At 33.5% G+C, this 16,212-nt stretch overlaps 1 protein-coding gene across 3 annotated transcripts in view; it reads left to right on the top strand.

Moving 5' to 3' along the window:
• Positions 1–16,212, top strand: part of CNTN5 (contactin 5) — a gene marked incomplete at both ends in the record, with an annotated part of 849,213 nt that overhangs the window by 103,553 nt on the left and 729,448 nt on the right. The window lies entirely within an intron of this gene.

Raw genomic sequence — 16,212 nt, 5'->3', positions numbered from 1 at the left:
GAAACTGAAGCAAGGATGTGGGAAATATTAATAATAAGGAACTGGAATGAATATGTATATATGTATATATATGTATATATGTATGTGTATTGTGTGTTCATATGTCTATATACAATGTATGTACATACAGATATTAGATAGGTAGATAGGTAGATAGATAGGTACATAGATAGAGAGATAGATAGATGATAGATAGATAGACAGATAAACAGATAGGAATATAGCTATGTAAAGAGACAATACCTTATGGTGATTAACAGCACGGATTTGTAGTTGTATCACATGGGATAGAAGTCTGTTTCCAGCACTTGTAATTCCAGCAGTGTATTCTTCTGGACTACTTTGGGTTTTAGTTTTCACACATAAATAAGGATAATAAGTGTACTCACTCCATAGAGTTACTGAGTATTAAATGCACTTATATCATTTAGAACAATGAGTGATACATAAATATTCAGTATAAACGTTTTCTATATATCTTACTTTAAAAGAATATATATCTCAATATATATGTAATTACGATGCATGAGACACAAGTGGTAGATATAGATTGTACAGACTGTTAATGTTAATAATACTTATAATCACAATGATAGCTACCACTGCCTGAGTTCTCACTATGTGCCAGGTGTGCGTTAAGCACAGCTGGTTTAATTTGTGATTGTAATCCACACAGATCATATACAGATGCCAGCTCTATGGCCCTTTGAAAGGAACTGAGTTTCTCCAGTGACAGAACATTATTTTTCAATAATATTCTAAGTATTTAAATTCAAATAGTTTAAAACAAATTTAATTAAAATAACATCAAAAAGAACAATATTAACTTTTTAAAAGTTAATATGTGATCTTAATACAATTCACTAATTTTAGAAACAAATAATTTATAAATATTTCAGAGATCTGGATCTCATTCAAAGCTTATATTCTATATATAAGTGATTTATTCTTAAAAATGTTTTTGAATGAGAGGTATAAATGTTTCTCTACATAAGAATATATATATATATATATATATCTTCACATATAAAACTATATACAAATTCATGTATTTTTGCCCCAAACATGTGCCCATGTCTCTACTGAATCTCTGAACACCATTTCCAGAAACTTTCTCAGAAAAAAAAAAAAACAAGACTAGAAGTTGATATGCAACAGGGACCTACTGTGTAGGATAGGGAACTCTACTCAATATTCTGTAATAACCTATATGGGCAAAGAATCTGAAAAAGAATGGACATGTGTATATGTATAAGTGAATCACTTTGCTGTACACCTAATACTACTAATGCAATATTGTAAATCAACTATACTCCAATATAAAATAAAAATCAAATAGAAAACATAGAAGTTGATATTATATATTGTTCTGAAACATAACTTACTGCTCATTTTGCTATGAGTTCCAGCTGAGAACTTCTGAGCTCACTTGGGAGGAAGAACACTGAACTCATTTCTCTTTCTCTTTTTATCTTTCTCTTTCTCTTGTATAGATGCCTAACAATTGTCAAGGTATTTGTTTCTGTCTTGTATTTCATTTAGACTGTCATTGAGATCTGGGCAGAGCTGAAGAAGATAGGGTAGGAAAAGGATAGGGCCAGATTCTGCCCTGTACCACCATGTATCTCAAAATTTAGAAAATAATCTAAAGTCTAATAATTAATGTGCTATAAATAATTTATTTTATCTATGGTATTTCAAATAGACAAAACGACATTATTAACACTAGAATTTGGACTTTTTAAATTTTTTCAGTCACATTCCTATCAATATTGTGAATTTTTTTCAATAATATGTTACAAATATTAGGACAAGAAAGCAGTTAAAATTAGCCACTTATAACAGTTTTTTTGCTTGTTGATCAATTGAACTAAAGTTATTTCAGCAAATCTTTATTAAACATTCACTAATTTAACAACTGAGCAAAGCACTATAAGTTATAGATATATTAGAACATTTCCCTACTTTAGTAAGATTATAACTCTATTTTTTTTTCATTTTTTTGTGATACTAGAAGATAGAAACTAAAGGGAATTACCAAAGAAGATTCCTTTTAAAATGCTTATTTTCTTTCATCTAATAATAAATGGATAATCATACATTCTCAGATTCTTAAAAGTAATATTCTGCCTTGCAGTTTAAATACATTCCAGAAAGTTTGTCCCGGATACTTTGACATTACAAACAAACAAAATGACAAAAACAACAAGAACAATTTGGAGATAAAATTGTATGGGTTTTTGAAATTTATACTACACTGAGGTTTTATGTGCTATGAAGTTTGTTAATGAAAGAATCAGTTAAATCTATAATCTATTCCTTGATTGGATTGCTCTCACAAGAAGGGTTAAATAAGGGTTAATAAGTGTTAAACAACATCAGAACAAAAGTTGACAGAACAAGTCCAAGTCAGTAGTGCAGTTAATTTGTTTTTGCAGAGTCCATTTCTCAGTATTGATTTTTGATCTGGGCAATGCATTGCCAGGAGCTGAAGCTATTTGCAGTTGAAAGGATTTACTCCATTTTGTTTATTTCGTTGGGCAGCTCATGTCTATGTAAATTATTCTGTTGGGTAGCTCATGTCTATGTACAATCACTGCTTGAAAGAAAAATTGGAAAAGCATGTCAAAAGTATAGGTGTTTGATAGCAAGGTGAATTAATACCTATTTTCTATCTGGATGGATTACATCTACCTTAATATGCATATGAAATGAACTTGATACCCCATTTTTCCTATCAGTTGGATGTGGAAAACTCATTCTATTTGTATTGACACTTTTCATGTGTCTTCAGCAAGAGAGATAGATGTCTTTATAGGAATGGTCTTGCTATACTCTATAAGAAGCAAGGATCAACCAAAAGGTAGCATGCAAAAAATCAAGGCAATATTTTCCACATCTGTGCAGAAAATACAATGGATCTGCCCACAGACATGCCTAGTTGACTGTTCAATATGATTGCTATTTAAGACATAAATTTGTCATGAACTTGTTTACTTATATATGTCTTCTCCAATATACTGGGAGCTCTTTGAAGAAAAATATTGTATCTTATTTATCTCTGTAATTCTCCATCAGGTATATTTTCTATCACATAAAAGATAATCAAAACACATTTGTAGAATAAATGAATGAACCAATGAAAAACATTAACACTTTTCATTGAACTAATAAATAATTGAGAATATTTAACAAAGAATAAAATAATGTATTTTTTTACAAAAGGATTGAAGCCTTTCTGTCAATTTCAATTATCTTACCAAAAAAAAGAGAAAACTCTCTCAAATAGTTCCCCATCTTTTCATAAAATTATTTTCCAAATTACCTCTATTAATTTAAACCTATTAAAATATTCTTGATATATATTCATTCAATCATTTAGTTTTTTCCTGGGCAAAATTAATAAGCATTCCTCTGGAATTCTGAAACAAAAGAAACATGAATATGGTAGAATTGTTATTGGTAGAAAATTCAGAATATATGAATATATTAACTGGGCATTATATATAAATATCAATATGGCAACTTTATTTTCCCTAGAATCAACTTCAAGTGTTTTACAAACAGAACTGGACAGAGAATTATATGAATAATAAACAAATATTGAATTAAAAATATTTATTTCTGGACTGTAGAACTACCAAAATTGCAGTATGTGTTGTAGATTTACTTTGATCTCATATGAAAAGCTACAATGTTACAAGATATTTATTGCTTAAAATAGAAAAATGAAAACATCAAAGCTATGGGTCAAATATTTTACCTCCATTAGGAAAGGAATTTAGTATCTTTGAAAAGGGAGCTCATTCAGGAAATTTTTAATGGAAAATGAAGTTCTTTTTTTCTATAGTGAGAAGAAAGAGATTTTGCAGAACAGTCTGGAGATTTCATTCATTTGATTCTGTTTACTCCAAGTTATCTGAAGTACTGTCAATATTTTATGTTGATTATCATTACTTGATCACAAGATTGTATTTTCAATAATTTTACAAATGAATATTGCTTATAGCAAACATATACTATTTTTCATTCCCATAAGTGTGATTTCTGGAACACATATGTATAGATCAGAATCCTTTTCTGTATCAGAAAGAGTTGTAATCTACCTGAAATACATATTTTCCTTTCATTTGGAACATGCCAAAAATACAAAACATATTTTTTATTAACTGGTGAATAAATCTGAAAAATGAAAGCTATTTCTATAATGAAGTTTTTTGGTACGGAACATTTTTATTCAAGTTGAAACATTATTACAGAGCCAAAAGACAAGTATAAATACCATGATTTCAATGAATTAATTTACACTGTGAAATATAACTATCAAAAAAGCTGCTCATGTTCAGGGTCAATGTTTTCTTTCCCTTTCAGCAAATCTAGTGGGAATTCAAATATTATTCAGAAGGATGTTTAGTAAGCTTGAACTCTGAGCAATAAATCTAATTCATTCATCTGAATAGTTGATTACATCAAAATAAGGTAACAAAATACATCCATCTCTATTATAATAACATCCGTGCTGCAAGAATAAGACCCAGGCTTTAGTGGGCCAGGTTACGCTCCCCAAATAGCAGTGTAAGAAGACCACCAATGTTTTTGTCCTGATTATAGATTTCATGTAGACTACTCACTTTCCTTTAAGTCTCTCTTTCCTTAGGTAAAAAACAAGGCAATTTTCTGGAATATTTTTCTTAGTTTTAAGTATTTAGTTACTCTGAGTTTATACCATCTTTACTTACATGGATTTTGGATGGCAATCTCTTAGGTGATCCTTCCACTCCAAATGAGACAATACCTGGTAGTGTTTAAAAATCCTAGCTCTGAAATCAAATTATCTGAGTTTAAAGCTGGGGGATCTTAGACAAAATAGGGATAATTAAACAGTCTATTTAAGGAGAGTATGACCAGGACATAAAAAGTGCTCAAACATGCTATGTACTTTTTTTTTCACAGTTGTGAATAGTGAGAGATCATGGATTTTGGAATCAAATAGATATTTAATGCATTTAGCCAGTATACATTTGGAAGCCTCCATGTGCCATTTAAGGAATAGAATGATAGGCAAAAACAATGAGATTTGAAAAATATTTCAGAGGGATTCCTACATTTCCTTATTGGCAGATAGTTTATCCCAAGACTATAAAAATAGAAAAGAAGCAGATTTATTTTTATGTTTTTCCTCCCTCTATCTCTATAAGCCAGAGCAGGGAAAATAACAGTGGAGGAGGGAGACAGCTCTGCATCATTAATAGCTCTATGGACATCAGGGATAATCTTCATAATACCACTTCACTGAGCAAAAGTCACTGTTCTCCACCTTAGAGTGACTGCTTGAAACATTAACATATTCTTGGAAGTTCCTGAGGAATTGACACCCGTGGGTCCCAGGTAATGGCATTTCAACCCAAAGTGGTATTCCAGTCCTTCTCATGCAGCTTCTCCCTTCTCTGGAAACTCTACCTTATTTTTTTTTTCCCAATTCAGCTCAGGATATCTTCAATTATTTAGAAACCCTTATATTAATGATTTTTGGATCTGTCTCCTAAAGTAAAAGAAATAAAAGCAAAAATAAACAAGTGGGACCTAATTAAACTTAAAAGCTTTTGCACAGCCAAGGAAACAATCAACAAAACAAAAAGACAACTTACTAAATGGGAGAAAATATTTGCAAATGATATAACCAATAAGGGGTTAATTCCTAAATATATAAACAGCTCATACAATTCAACAGCAAAAAAACAAACAACCCAATTAAAAATGAGCAGAAGACCTGAATAGATATTTCTCCAAAGAGGACATGCAGATGGCCAACAGGGACATGAAAAGATGCTAAATGTCACTATCATCAAGGAAATGCAAATCAAAACCATGATGAGATATCACCTCACACATGTCAGAATGGCTATCATCAAAAAGAACACAAATAACAAATGTTGGTGAGCGTGTGGAGAAAAGGGAACCCTTGTACACTGTTGGTGGGAATATAAATTGGTGCAGCCACTGTGGAAAATTGTATGAAGTTTTCTCAGAAAAGTAAAAATAGAATTACCAAATGACCTAGCAATTCCTGAGTATATATCTGAAAGAAACAAAAACACTAATTCAAAAAGATACATGCACCCCAATGTTCATAGCAGCATCATTTACAATTACCAAGATATGGGAGCAACCTAAGTGTCCACCAACAGAAATAGATAAAGAAGATGTGGTATATATATACAATGGAACACTACTCAGCCATAATAAAGAATGAAATTTTGCCACATGCGACAACATGGATGGACTTGGAGGGTATTATGCTAAGTGAAATAATTCAGACAGAGAAAGACAAATACTGTATATCACTTCTATGTAGAATCAAAAAAAATGCAACAAGTTAGTGAAAATAACAAAGAAAGACACTCACGGATATAAACAACAAACTACTGGTTGCCAGTAGGCAGAGGGAAGAGGGGAGGGGCAATATAGGGGTAGGGGATTAAGTGGAACAAACTATTATGTATAAAATAAGCTACAAGGATATATTGTACAACAGAGAATATAGCCAATACATTATAATAACTATAAATGGAGTATAACCTTTAAAAATTGTGAATCATTATACTATATACCTGTAACATATAATATTGTATCAACTTTACTTCAATAAAAATTATTCATCTTTAAATAATATTTTCATAATAGTCTCACTCTAAAGGTTGGTTCTCAAAAAAATGTGAATGGGTAGAAGAATAAATGTTTTTCTAAAAATGTATTTGGTACAAGGAGATAAAGTATTCATCGATTTGCTTGCCTCACAGGCTCCTTGAAGCGTGACCTTATCTCATCCATTTCTTGGTACTCTTTGGAGAACTATTACTATAGTTTGTTTAGAGAGCTGGTTCTGACACTGCCTTGGTAGAAATCAGTGTGTCACATCCTGAGGCTGGGCCCTTAGAGCACAGCAAATGGGAAGACATTGTGTTCGGGAGAGTTGTCAGTCCTGCTTAGCATTTTGGGGAGGTGTGCCTATAGCAAGCAAAGGACAAAAGCACAGCTCAGGGCTTCCCTGGTGGCGCAGTTGTTGAGAGTCCGCCTGCTGATACAGGGGACACGGGTTTGTGCCCTGGTCCGGGAGGATCCCACATGCCGTGGAGCGGCTGGACCCGTGAGCCATGGCTGCTGAGCCTGTACGTCCGGAGCCTGTGCTCCGCAATGGGAGAGGCCACAGCAGTGAGAGGCCCGCATACCGCACAAAAAAGAAAAACACAGCTCAGCTAACATCCTTCTCTGCTCCTCCCTACTTAAAGCTTTGAAGGAACCAAGTTTCTACCTTCAGAAAAGACACTAAATGGAGAGAATAAGGGGAATCTTCTTACCTTTCTTGATTTAATTTTCAAAATAAGCTTCAACTCTGGAAGTAAACTTTAAAGAAGTTACTTATTATTCAGCATGTATAATCAAATTGGGATCAGACTCCCTTAAAAAGGAAAAGTTGCTTCATATAAAATACTAAGATTGTATAGGTGAATAAATTGAGCTCATATATCTTAGCTGATGAGGTTTGAAACTTGAACGTGAAACAGAGATGCCATAAACAATGATCACAAATTCAGTAATTTTTATAAGGTACCTTCTTAGATCATTCTATGAAATACTGATTTCTGATAGTAATTGGATAGTTCAGAAAGAGGAAAAAAGTTGAGGAGTTAAAATATGGAGAGTGAAAAAGGTGAAGTGACTTTAAAAAGAACAATATCTCTGCTAAAACCAGTTCACCCTGGAAACTCTGATAGAAATTCAAAGCTGTAGGCAATTTGATCCAAACACATTTATATTTAATATCGTAGAACAAGATCTTTTCACACCCCTCGTAAGAATTGAAGTGACAAATATAAAGTGTTTTAGCTATTAGACTTTCATGAATGGTATTCCAAATTGTAAAATATTGTGTGTTTTGTTTTGACCAGATTTGTGTTTCATCTTTGAGAACAGACTCATTCCCAAAACCCTTCTAGCTAAAATAAAATGAAGTGTTATGTAAATGAACATATAACATATCTCATCTGAAGTGTTATGTAAATTAAAACTGAGTCACTTTTTTATTATGCTCTTATCAGAACATTTTTTAACCTTATCCACTGTCTGTATTATATATAAACTTTCTTTAAGATGACAATCAACTCTAAAGTTAACATAAAAATCCTCATCTCAAAGTATCTTTTTATTCTACTTCTTCATAAAACTGAGACAAAGACTTAGTAAGAATTGTAGAAAATGGGTTAGATTGTGGTTAAGAATCTGAAAAAAGCTTTGAATTGGAAAGTAATACAATTCACTTATTGTATTACTTTTCTGATGCTGCATAACAAACTACTACAGTCATTGCAGCTTAAAACAACACAAATGTATTTTCTCACAGTTTCTGTTGATACAAAGTCCAGCCACAGGTTAACTGTTTCTTCTGCTCAGAGTCTCGTCAGCTAATATGTTGGCAGAGGCAGCAATCCCATTTCTCATCTGAAACTTGGGGTCCTCTTCCAAGATCATTTAGACTTTTGTCAGAATTCAGTTCCTTGAGGTCTCCATTTTCTTGTTGGCTGTACAGCATGGTGGCTTTCACCTCCTTGAGGCTGCCCTCAGGTGCTAACCACAAGGCCCTCTTACAACATGACAGCTTACTTCTTCAAAGCCAGCTGCACAGTTGCTCTTCTAGAGGCTATGACAGAGTCTTATACAATGTAGAATAATCATAGGAGTGACTAACTATACCATCACTTTTTTCATTAAACATAATCTAATAAAAAATGTGCCATCTCATCATATTAACAGGTCCTGCCCACATTCAACAGGAGGGCATATACACCAGGGAGTGGGATTCTCTGAGTCCATCTGAGAATTTTGCCCACCATAGTGATTTATTACAAGTCTACAGTCACTTATTCTCAATTATACAGTTTAAACGCTCTAAAAAGTGACATGTCCTAACTCATTTGCTGACAAAATCTGAGCAGAACTGACAGGTAACTTACAGAATGTATTTAATCCATTTAGTACAAATACGCATGCATGTTGCCAAAATATTAATATGCCTTGTATAAAATGTATTATGTATACACTGTTATATAAATATGTGTTATTATGTGTATTATGGAACTCTCTGCTGGGGGTGTTTATTAAAATACCAACTATGTTCAGCATTACTTTTCTAAAATCCCCCAAATCCCAAATCCTGAAACACATCTGCCCTCAAGGGTTTCAGATAAGAAAGCTTTAGATTTGGACCAAATCTCTCTGACAAGGAGCTCATTGAGAAAGGGATTATTTCAAAGATATAAACCTTTGGGTAAACTCAACATTTGTTGAATTAAATTGACCTTCATCAAGATAAGGGTGAGAAAAGTCAGAGAAGAAACCACTGTTTGTTTTTATTTCAACTCTAAATTCACTGGTTCATTTCACTGATGACACCTTTGAAAAGCAGGGCAGTATCAACAGATAGGGATGTATATTACGTAAAAGGTGAGGGAAAAGATTTCTTTTACTTATTTGTTCAAGTTATTCAACAAATGACCTCATAAGGGGAAAGATTAGATTTGTACTACTAAACTGCAGAACAGAGGAGAATTGTCTCTTTATTTTTTAAAAAATCTATACTATATTAAAAGTAAGACATTTTAAAGAATAGGTATATTTATCTTATTCTTCACCCTTAGGCAGAATATCTGGCTCTCAGGGCAAAACTTGTTACACTAAGAGTCTAATTTATCCATCCAGATTTTGGGTCAACTAATAAAAATTTTATATGTTTATAGCTTCCCCTTTGCCCCAGATTTTAATCTGAAATCAGTAATCAATTATATTTACTAAAATAATTACTATATTTTAAAGGAGCAAATGTATATCTTGTTGTTGACAATAGCTAGGAAAACAAAAACCCTCAAAATGCATCAATGTTAAATGTATAATGTGAGAAGGAAAAAAAAAATCCTTATAGCTAAGAAAGAAATGTAAATTGGACTGCCACCAAACTCTCCTCTAAAATATCTTACAATTTACACTTAATATACATGAATTTACAAGCAACACCATAATGCATACTTGAAAGCAATGCTTGAGTTAATTAAATGAGCTCCTAGGAGAGCACAGATCTCATTAGTTCTTTGCTGTAGTCAGGTTGGACTTCGAGAATTTAATTCAGGATATTTGATTCCTCATAATGAGCTGAGTGATCTTACAGAAGCTTTTTTTAAATGTCATTTCTGCAATGGATTGTTATGCAGCATCTAAACTGCTAGTTAAAATGATATATTCCTCTTTGTCTAAATAGTGCTAAAGCAGTCAGTCAATCAAGTCAGTTAAATCAAACTACTGTTATTTCCATTAAAAAACTAATAAATCCATCAGATTAAGTACAAAAGGCTGTTAATGGATTTTTTTTCACTCTTCAATAGTCATATAAATGCTTCACTGTCATGTAAACAAATCAGGTGAAAGCTCAAAAGGAAAGTTATCAGAGCTGGGACTTTGCTTTCCAAACAACCACCCTAACTCATCTAAAGAGTGAATTCTAGGTCTTTACTAGGTATTTTTTAGAAAGCACTGTCTGATGGAAAATATAGCTTCTTTTTTTTTTTTTTTTTTCATTTGAAAATAGTATGTATCCACAGATACTAATGTATTAGCATTGTTTAGTTTATGGAGGTAAAACATATGGTAGACAAAATCTGAATAGTGATAGAATTTTGGGGTTGTTAGCCTCCCTTTCTTAAAAAAGCAGCTTGGTAAGGAATCCATCAGATTTTTACATAGGCTATTGACATTTTACAGAGGACTAGCATGGGTGGAACTGTATAAAGGTGGAGTTCCATTTAGGAGTTCTGATAATGTACGAGACAGTGGAAGAGGCAATTGGTATATGAAATGGTGCTACAGGCATGGTACTAAAGTGTTTCAGGTTTCAATTGGATCAAATTTTCTCATAGAGAGTTACTGTGTTGGCTGGGTAAAAATGGAAACCTGAGTTTTATAATTAAATGGCTTGTTCTGTAAGGAAATTCTCTACCTAAAATGATGCCTACAAATGATTGAAAAAGTGCCCATTAACTTCATTTTCTGCAATGCTTTTTTTGGATTAGAAGGAAATTAATTGTATCAAATAAATCTTGGAAGCTAGATTGCATTAAAAAAAATCTCAAGCTCTTATATGTAGGCCTTAAATAGAGTTTTTGTAGCTTGAAAACTAAATATGTAAACTTACAAGCAGGACCTTTCTCCCTGGGAAAAATCTCTTGCATGCTTCCTTCAAGACTAGTTGCCCACACCCTCAAGGCCCCAGGTTCACAGTCTAGTTATAAAGGTCTGCGTCCTTTTGGAAGCTGGCAATTGCAATGTCAATCAGTCACCCCCTTAAAGTGATATTGGTCACTGTAAGTTTAAATTGGCCTAAGAGTCTACTGAATTATCAGTCTTGCTTCATCCAGGTCTGGCTGCTCACTGCTTGAAAATCAATACTTGAGATGCAAGTGTTGGTAGAAAAAAGAAAACATTGCTTTTTTCAGAAGTGCTTTAATCAGAAAGATGGCAATCTGGAGAGAAGGAGGACTCGTGTACCCAAAACCAACTCTGAAGAGTCTGCTTGGCCATGAAAGTTTTTAAAAGGAAAGGGGAAGTAATCTCAGTTAATTGTTGAGATAGGGGATCAGACTCATCACTATCCACCACTATGTGCAGGCTTGTCGACTTCTTGTGATCTTTCTTTAGATGCTGTCTTGTGCACACAGTTTGTTCACACAGTTTTTTGATGAGTTTACCCAAGGAGAAGCTAGGGAAGAGATCTGGTCATCTGCTAATTACTTGTTCTTCATTTCTACTTCTTTGATCTACAGAAAGAACCAACATGTTAGGCAAGGTATTGTGTGATCAAAAGATTTGAAAGGTGTGCTTGGGCCAGAGATGAGTAGAGCATGGAGGCACCTGATTTAAAAGTTGGTCAAATTATAGCTTTGCTAAAGTGACAAGACAAAAGGGGTTTCTTGCTGAAGATGGTTTCCTGAAAAGAGTTGCATACAACTGCATAGCCAAATGAAATAAAAAAAAAAAAAAAACACAAATTTATTTGGAATCATGAATAAACTTATCCCTTTCTTCCATCCTATGTTTCTATCCTGCTATGACCTCTCCATAATTTAAAAGTGAAATATCAATTACACAATAGATAGATAAAAACAAGTGTGTCTGGTTAAGCTTTGGGATGTTAGTTTGAATTTTTCCTACTATCTTCCCCCTTTCAATTCCTAACAGTTAACTAGACCTTTTATATTTCCTTCCTTCAGGAAATTTTACACAACACAAAATAGAACATTCTGAAGAAAGAAGTTCCACCTGTCTATAAATTTAAGTGCATTGAAAAGATGATGTAAAGTGTCAGATGTAGGTTGGAAATTGGATGACTTCCTTTAAAGCAATGCTTAAGGAAAGAGGGATTCCTGGATGTTGGGAAGAGTGGAAATTTAGGAAGTTACTAAAACTGTGCCTTGGTATATGGGTGGCAAAAATGAGCTGGTAAAATCTCAGAGGGTGCAAGTTGTACAGGATGCCAGGTAAGCAAGAGCCTCTGCTTAGAGATTCTCAACCTCAGCAGAGATACCTGAGCTCCATAAGAGACATGGAAAACTGGAAGCCAAAAGAAACATGGCCTCAAAAGACCACAAAAACAGGAGTTCAGCAATGACCACCGTGCTTTGGAAAGCAAAGGCTCTTCCTTAGGATTTCTGGCCTCTCTGGTTCTATAGTGGGTCTCTAAAATAGCCAGTAGAACAATTTTCTGCCCTCTCAGGAAGATAGGGCTTCAGCATCTAATTTAACTTAATTTTATTTAAGAACAAGTTTTCAAAGACAATGTTTATTGCACAATTACATTTGTGGACTGAAAAATATACTCTCTCAGAAAAGTCAAAAATCAAATAAAGAAACACCCTCAAATAAGTATACAATAAATATAGAAAGCTTGATGAAAAAACACAAACCCCCAAAAACAACAGAAAGCCCCATCAAATCTTTAATGTAAATTGCCAAAAAAATGATATATATATATATAATTTTTTTTTTGGCAATGAAGGCATATATTTTTACAAGTATGTTGTACTACTTATTAAATCAGTTATGTGATTGTGGTGATGTTAGTGATTTTTTTAACATTTCTGGAAAGATTCTCCATTTACATTGTCTCCTACCCCCAGTAACTCTCATATATAGATATCCTTAACACTCTCTATGAGAGTTACTGGGGGTAGGAGACAATGTAAATGGAGAATCTTTCCAGAAATGTTAAAAAAAATCACTAAAATCACCACAATCACATAACTGATTTAATAAGTAGTACAACATACTTGTAAATATATATGCCTTCATCTAGTTGGGGCATCTGGAGGTTTTGGATTTTTTAAATATCCAATTCATAGATAACCTAGGAACTGGAAGTAAGCATCAGGAAGGGGCTTCATGAGATCCATTGAATCAGTCTTGGTGGTATTCATGATTGCTCTCTAGGGTGACAAAAATTCCTTCTCTATCATTAGAACCTGAAAATGAGCTTCACTCCACTACTTACACAGTAATGACAGTTTCTCTTAGAAAAAGATTTTTAATTTTCCTGTGTATTCCATAGGAATTTTTTTTTAAACTGTGAGTTCCCTAAAAAGAACCTAGAATAGTTTCTAGGTACTTGAAAAGTTGCATGGATGTGCTGTCAATTATGACATATTATAATGAATAGTAATACAAATGAAACATATGTTTGGTCACTCACTGACTACATCTGTTCTGTCACATTTGACACATTGAGCAGGAGTACATGAAAAATTCAAGAAAAATTTGTAAATGTGAGTGCTAGATCACTGATTTTGAAGGATGAGATGAGTTAAAATGACCAGACCCTTTCAGAATGTATTATAAAAGTGCCAGATCCTCAATTAGCCTTGTTTCAGCACTCAGACCCTTCCATTAATGGACCCTATCTTTGTAACTGCATTATATTCTTTAAAAACAATGCCAAAATATAAATGATCATAACATATATTTTATTACTGCATCAAAAATTTGCACCAAACACATTTTTGGTGTTGATATAGCCCCAGCTCTTGTGGAGTTTACATTCTTAAATATGAATATGCAAACACAAAACAAACACTAAAAAACACACAGAAAATAACAAATACTCCAAGTTGTGACAAGTAATCTGAAGAAGAACAAAGCCAGATAAGGAGAGGAGGAGGAAGGAAAGAAAGTACCAATTTATATAGGGGAGTCAGAGCTCTACATTAGCTCCTGCAAAACTTTTAAAAGATTGATAATGCAAAATGAAATCAGGTCCACTCTTATACAGAACAATTGAATGGAGTTGGATCCAAAAGTCTGATTTGGAGGGAGGAACATTTTGTACAGACTATCTGGATGATCAGATTGAACTTAAATTTTGTATTCTGATTTGCTCTTAATGTCTCAGGCAGACAGGGTTTCTACTAGAAACTAGAGAGTTTATAATACATTATTTACTCTTACCTTACTTTAGAAATTTAGATTTGTTACTGCTTCTGAAAATAAATATTGAATGCCATTTGCCTGTCAAGAATCCTCTTCTTTAGGGCCAGTTTCATCCTGCATATTATCCACATGGTTCCAGCATGAACATCCTTGTTACATTTTGTTCCCACTCATAGCCATAACCCAGGGATGGGCACCTTACCCAAGCTGGCCAATGAGACTCATTCATGGCTTCTCAGAATTGGGAATGGAATACATTTGATTAGTCAGCAGCCATTTTTTGCAATTAGGATATTTCTGAAAAGTGAGAGTCAGTCTCTCCAAGTGAGAGAAGAAATGAGAGAGAGAAAACTAAGGAAAGGAAGAGAGTCATAAGGACTGTAAAGAGTACTCTAATGGTATTTGAAACCCTGACTCCAACTGTGCCTGATGCCAGCTGCATTTCTTATTTTTGGACACCATGAGATACTATTTTTTTTTCTTAAGCTACTTTGATTAGTTTTGGTATCTGCAAGCAGTATTCTAACTCACATAAAGAGATCATATCACTATATTAATCAAGGTTCTTCAGAGAAACAGAGCCAATAGAATGTGTATACACATTTCTGTCTTTTTGTGATAAATATCAATATATACCTCTCTCCATTTATTTATTTATTTTAAGGAATTGACTTACATGACTATGTAGGCTGGCACTTCTAAAATCTTCATGGTAGGCCTGCAGGATGGAGACCCAAAGAGTTGTTACTATATCTGGAGTATCAAGGTAATCAAGAGGCAGAATTCCCTCTTCCTATTAGAACCTTATTCTGTTTTCTCTTAATGCCTTTGACTGATTGGATGAAGCCCACAAAAATTATGGAAAGTAATCAGTTTTAGTTCAAAGTCTACTGATTTACAGTTAATTTCATCTAAAAAGACCCTCTCAACAACATCCAGACATGTGTTTGATTAATTATCTTGATACCATGTCTTAGCCAAGTCAATACATAAAATTAACCATCACAATCACCAAATCCAGTAATTATGAGACTTTGCTGTAATTTGAATGAATAAGAAAATGGACAACTGATTTTTTACAAAGGTGCAAAGGCAATTCAGTGGAGGAAGAACTATCTTTTCAACAAATTGTGCTGAAAAAACTAGATATTCATATGTAAAACTATGAACTTGATCCATACTTCATTCAGTATACAAAGATTCACTTAAGATATATTTATAGATATTGACTTATATGTAAAACATAAAACTGAAAAACTTTTAGAATAAAAAATAAGAAAGAATATTTGTGAATTTGGGTTAGACAAAGAGTTCTTGGATACAATACCAAAGACATGCTTTAAGAAGAAAAATAATAGGGCTTCCCTGGTGGCCCAGTGGTTGAGAGTCCGCCTGCTAATACAGGGGACACTGGTTCATGCCCCGGTCCGGGAAGATCCCACATGTCACGGAGCAGCTGGGCCTGTGAGCCATGGCTGCTGAGCCTGCACGTCTGGAGCCTGTGCTCCACAATGGGAGAGGCCACAACAGTGAGAGGCCCGTGTACGGCAAAAAAAAAAAAAAAAAAAAAAAAAAGTAGAAAAATAATAAATTGGAATTTTGAAATTGAGTCTCAGCTATCAAAGATGCTGCTAAAGAGTAAAAATTCAAACAACAGACTGAGAGAAAACATTTACAAAATATGTATCT

Source organism: Mesoplodon bidens (genome assembly GCF_964165515.1).
Source record: "Mesoplodon bidens genome assembly, chromosome: 7".
NCBI classification, from domain to species: Eukaryota; Metazoa; Chordata; class Mammalia; order Artiodactyla; family Ziphiidae; genus Mesoplodon; species Mesoplodon bidens.
Note: the sequence above shows the minus strand (reverse complement) of the source record. Positions and strands in the feature narration are given on the sequence as shown.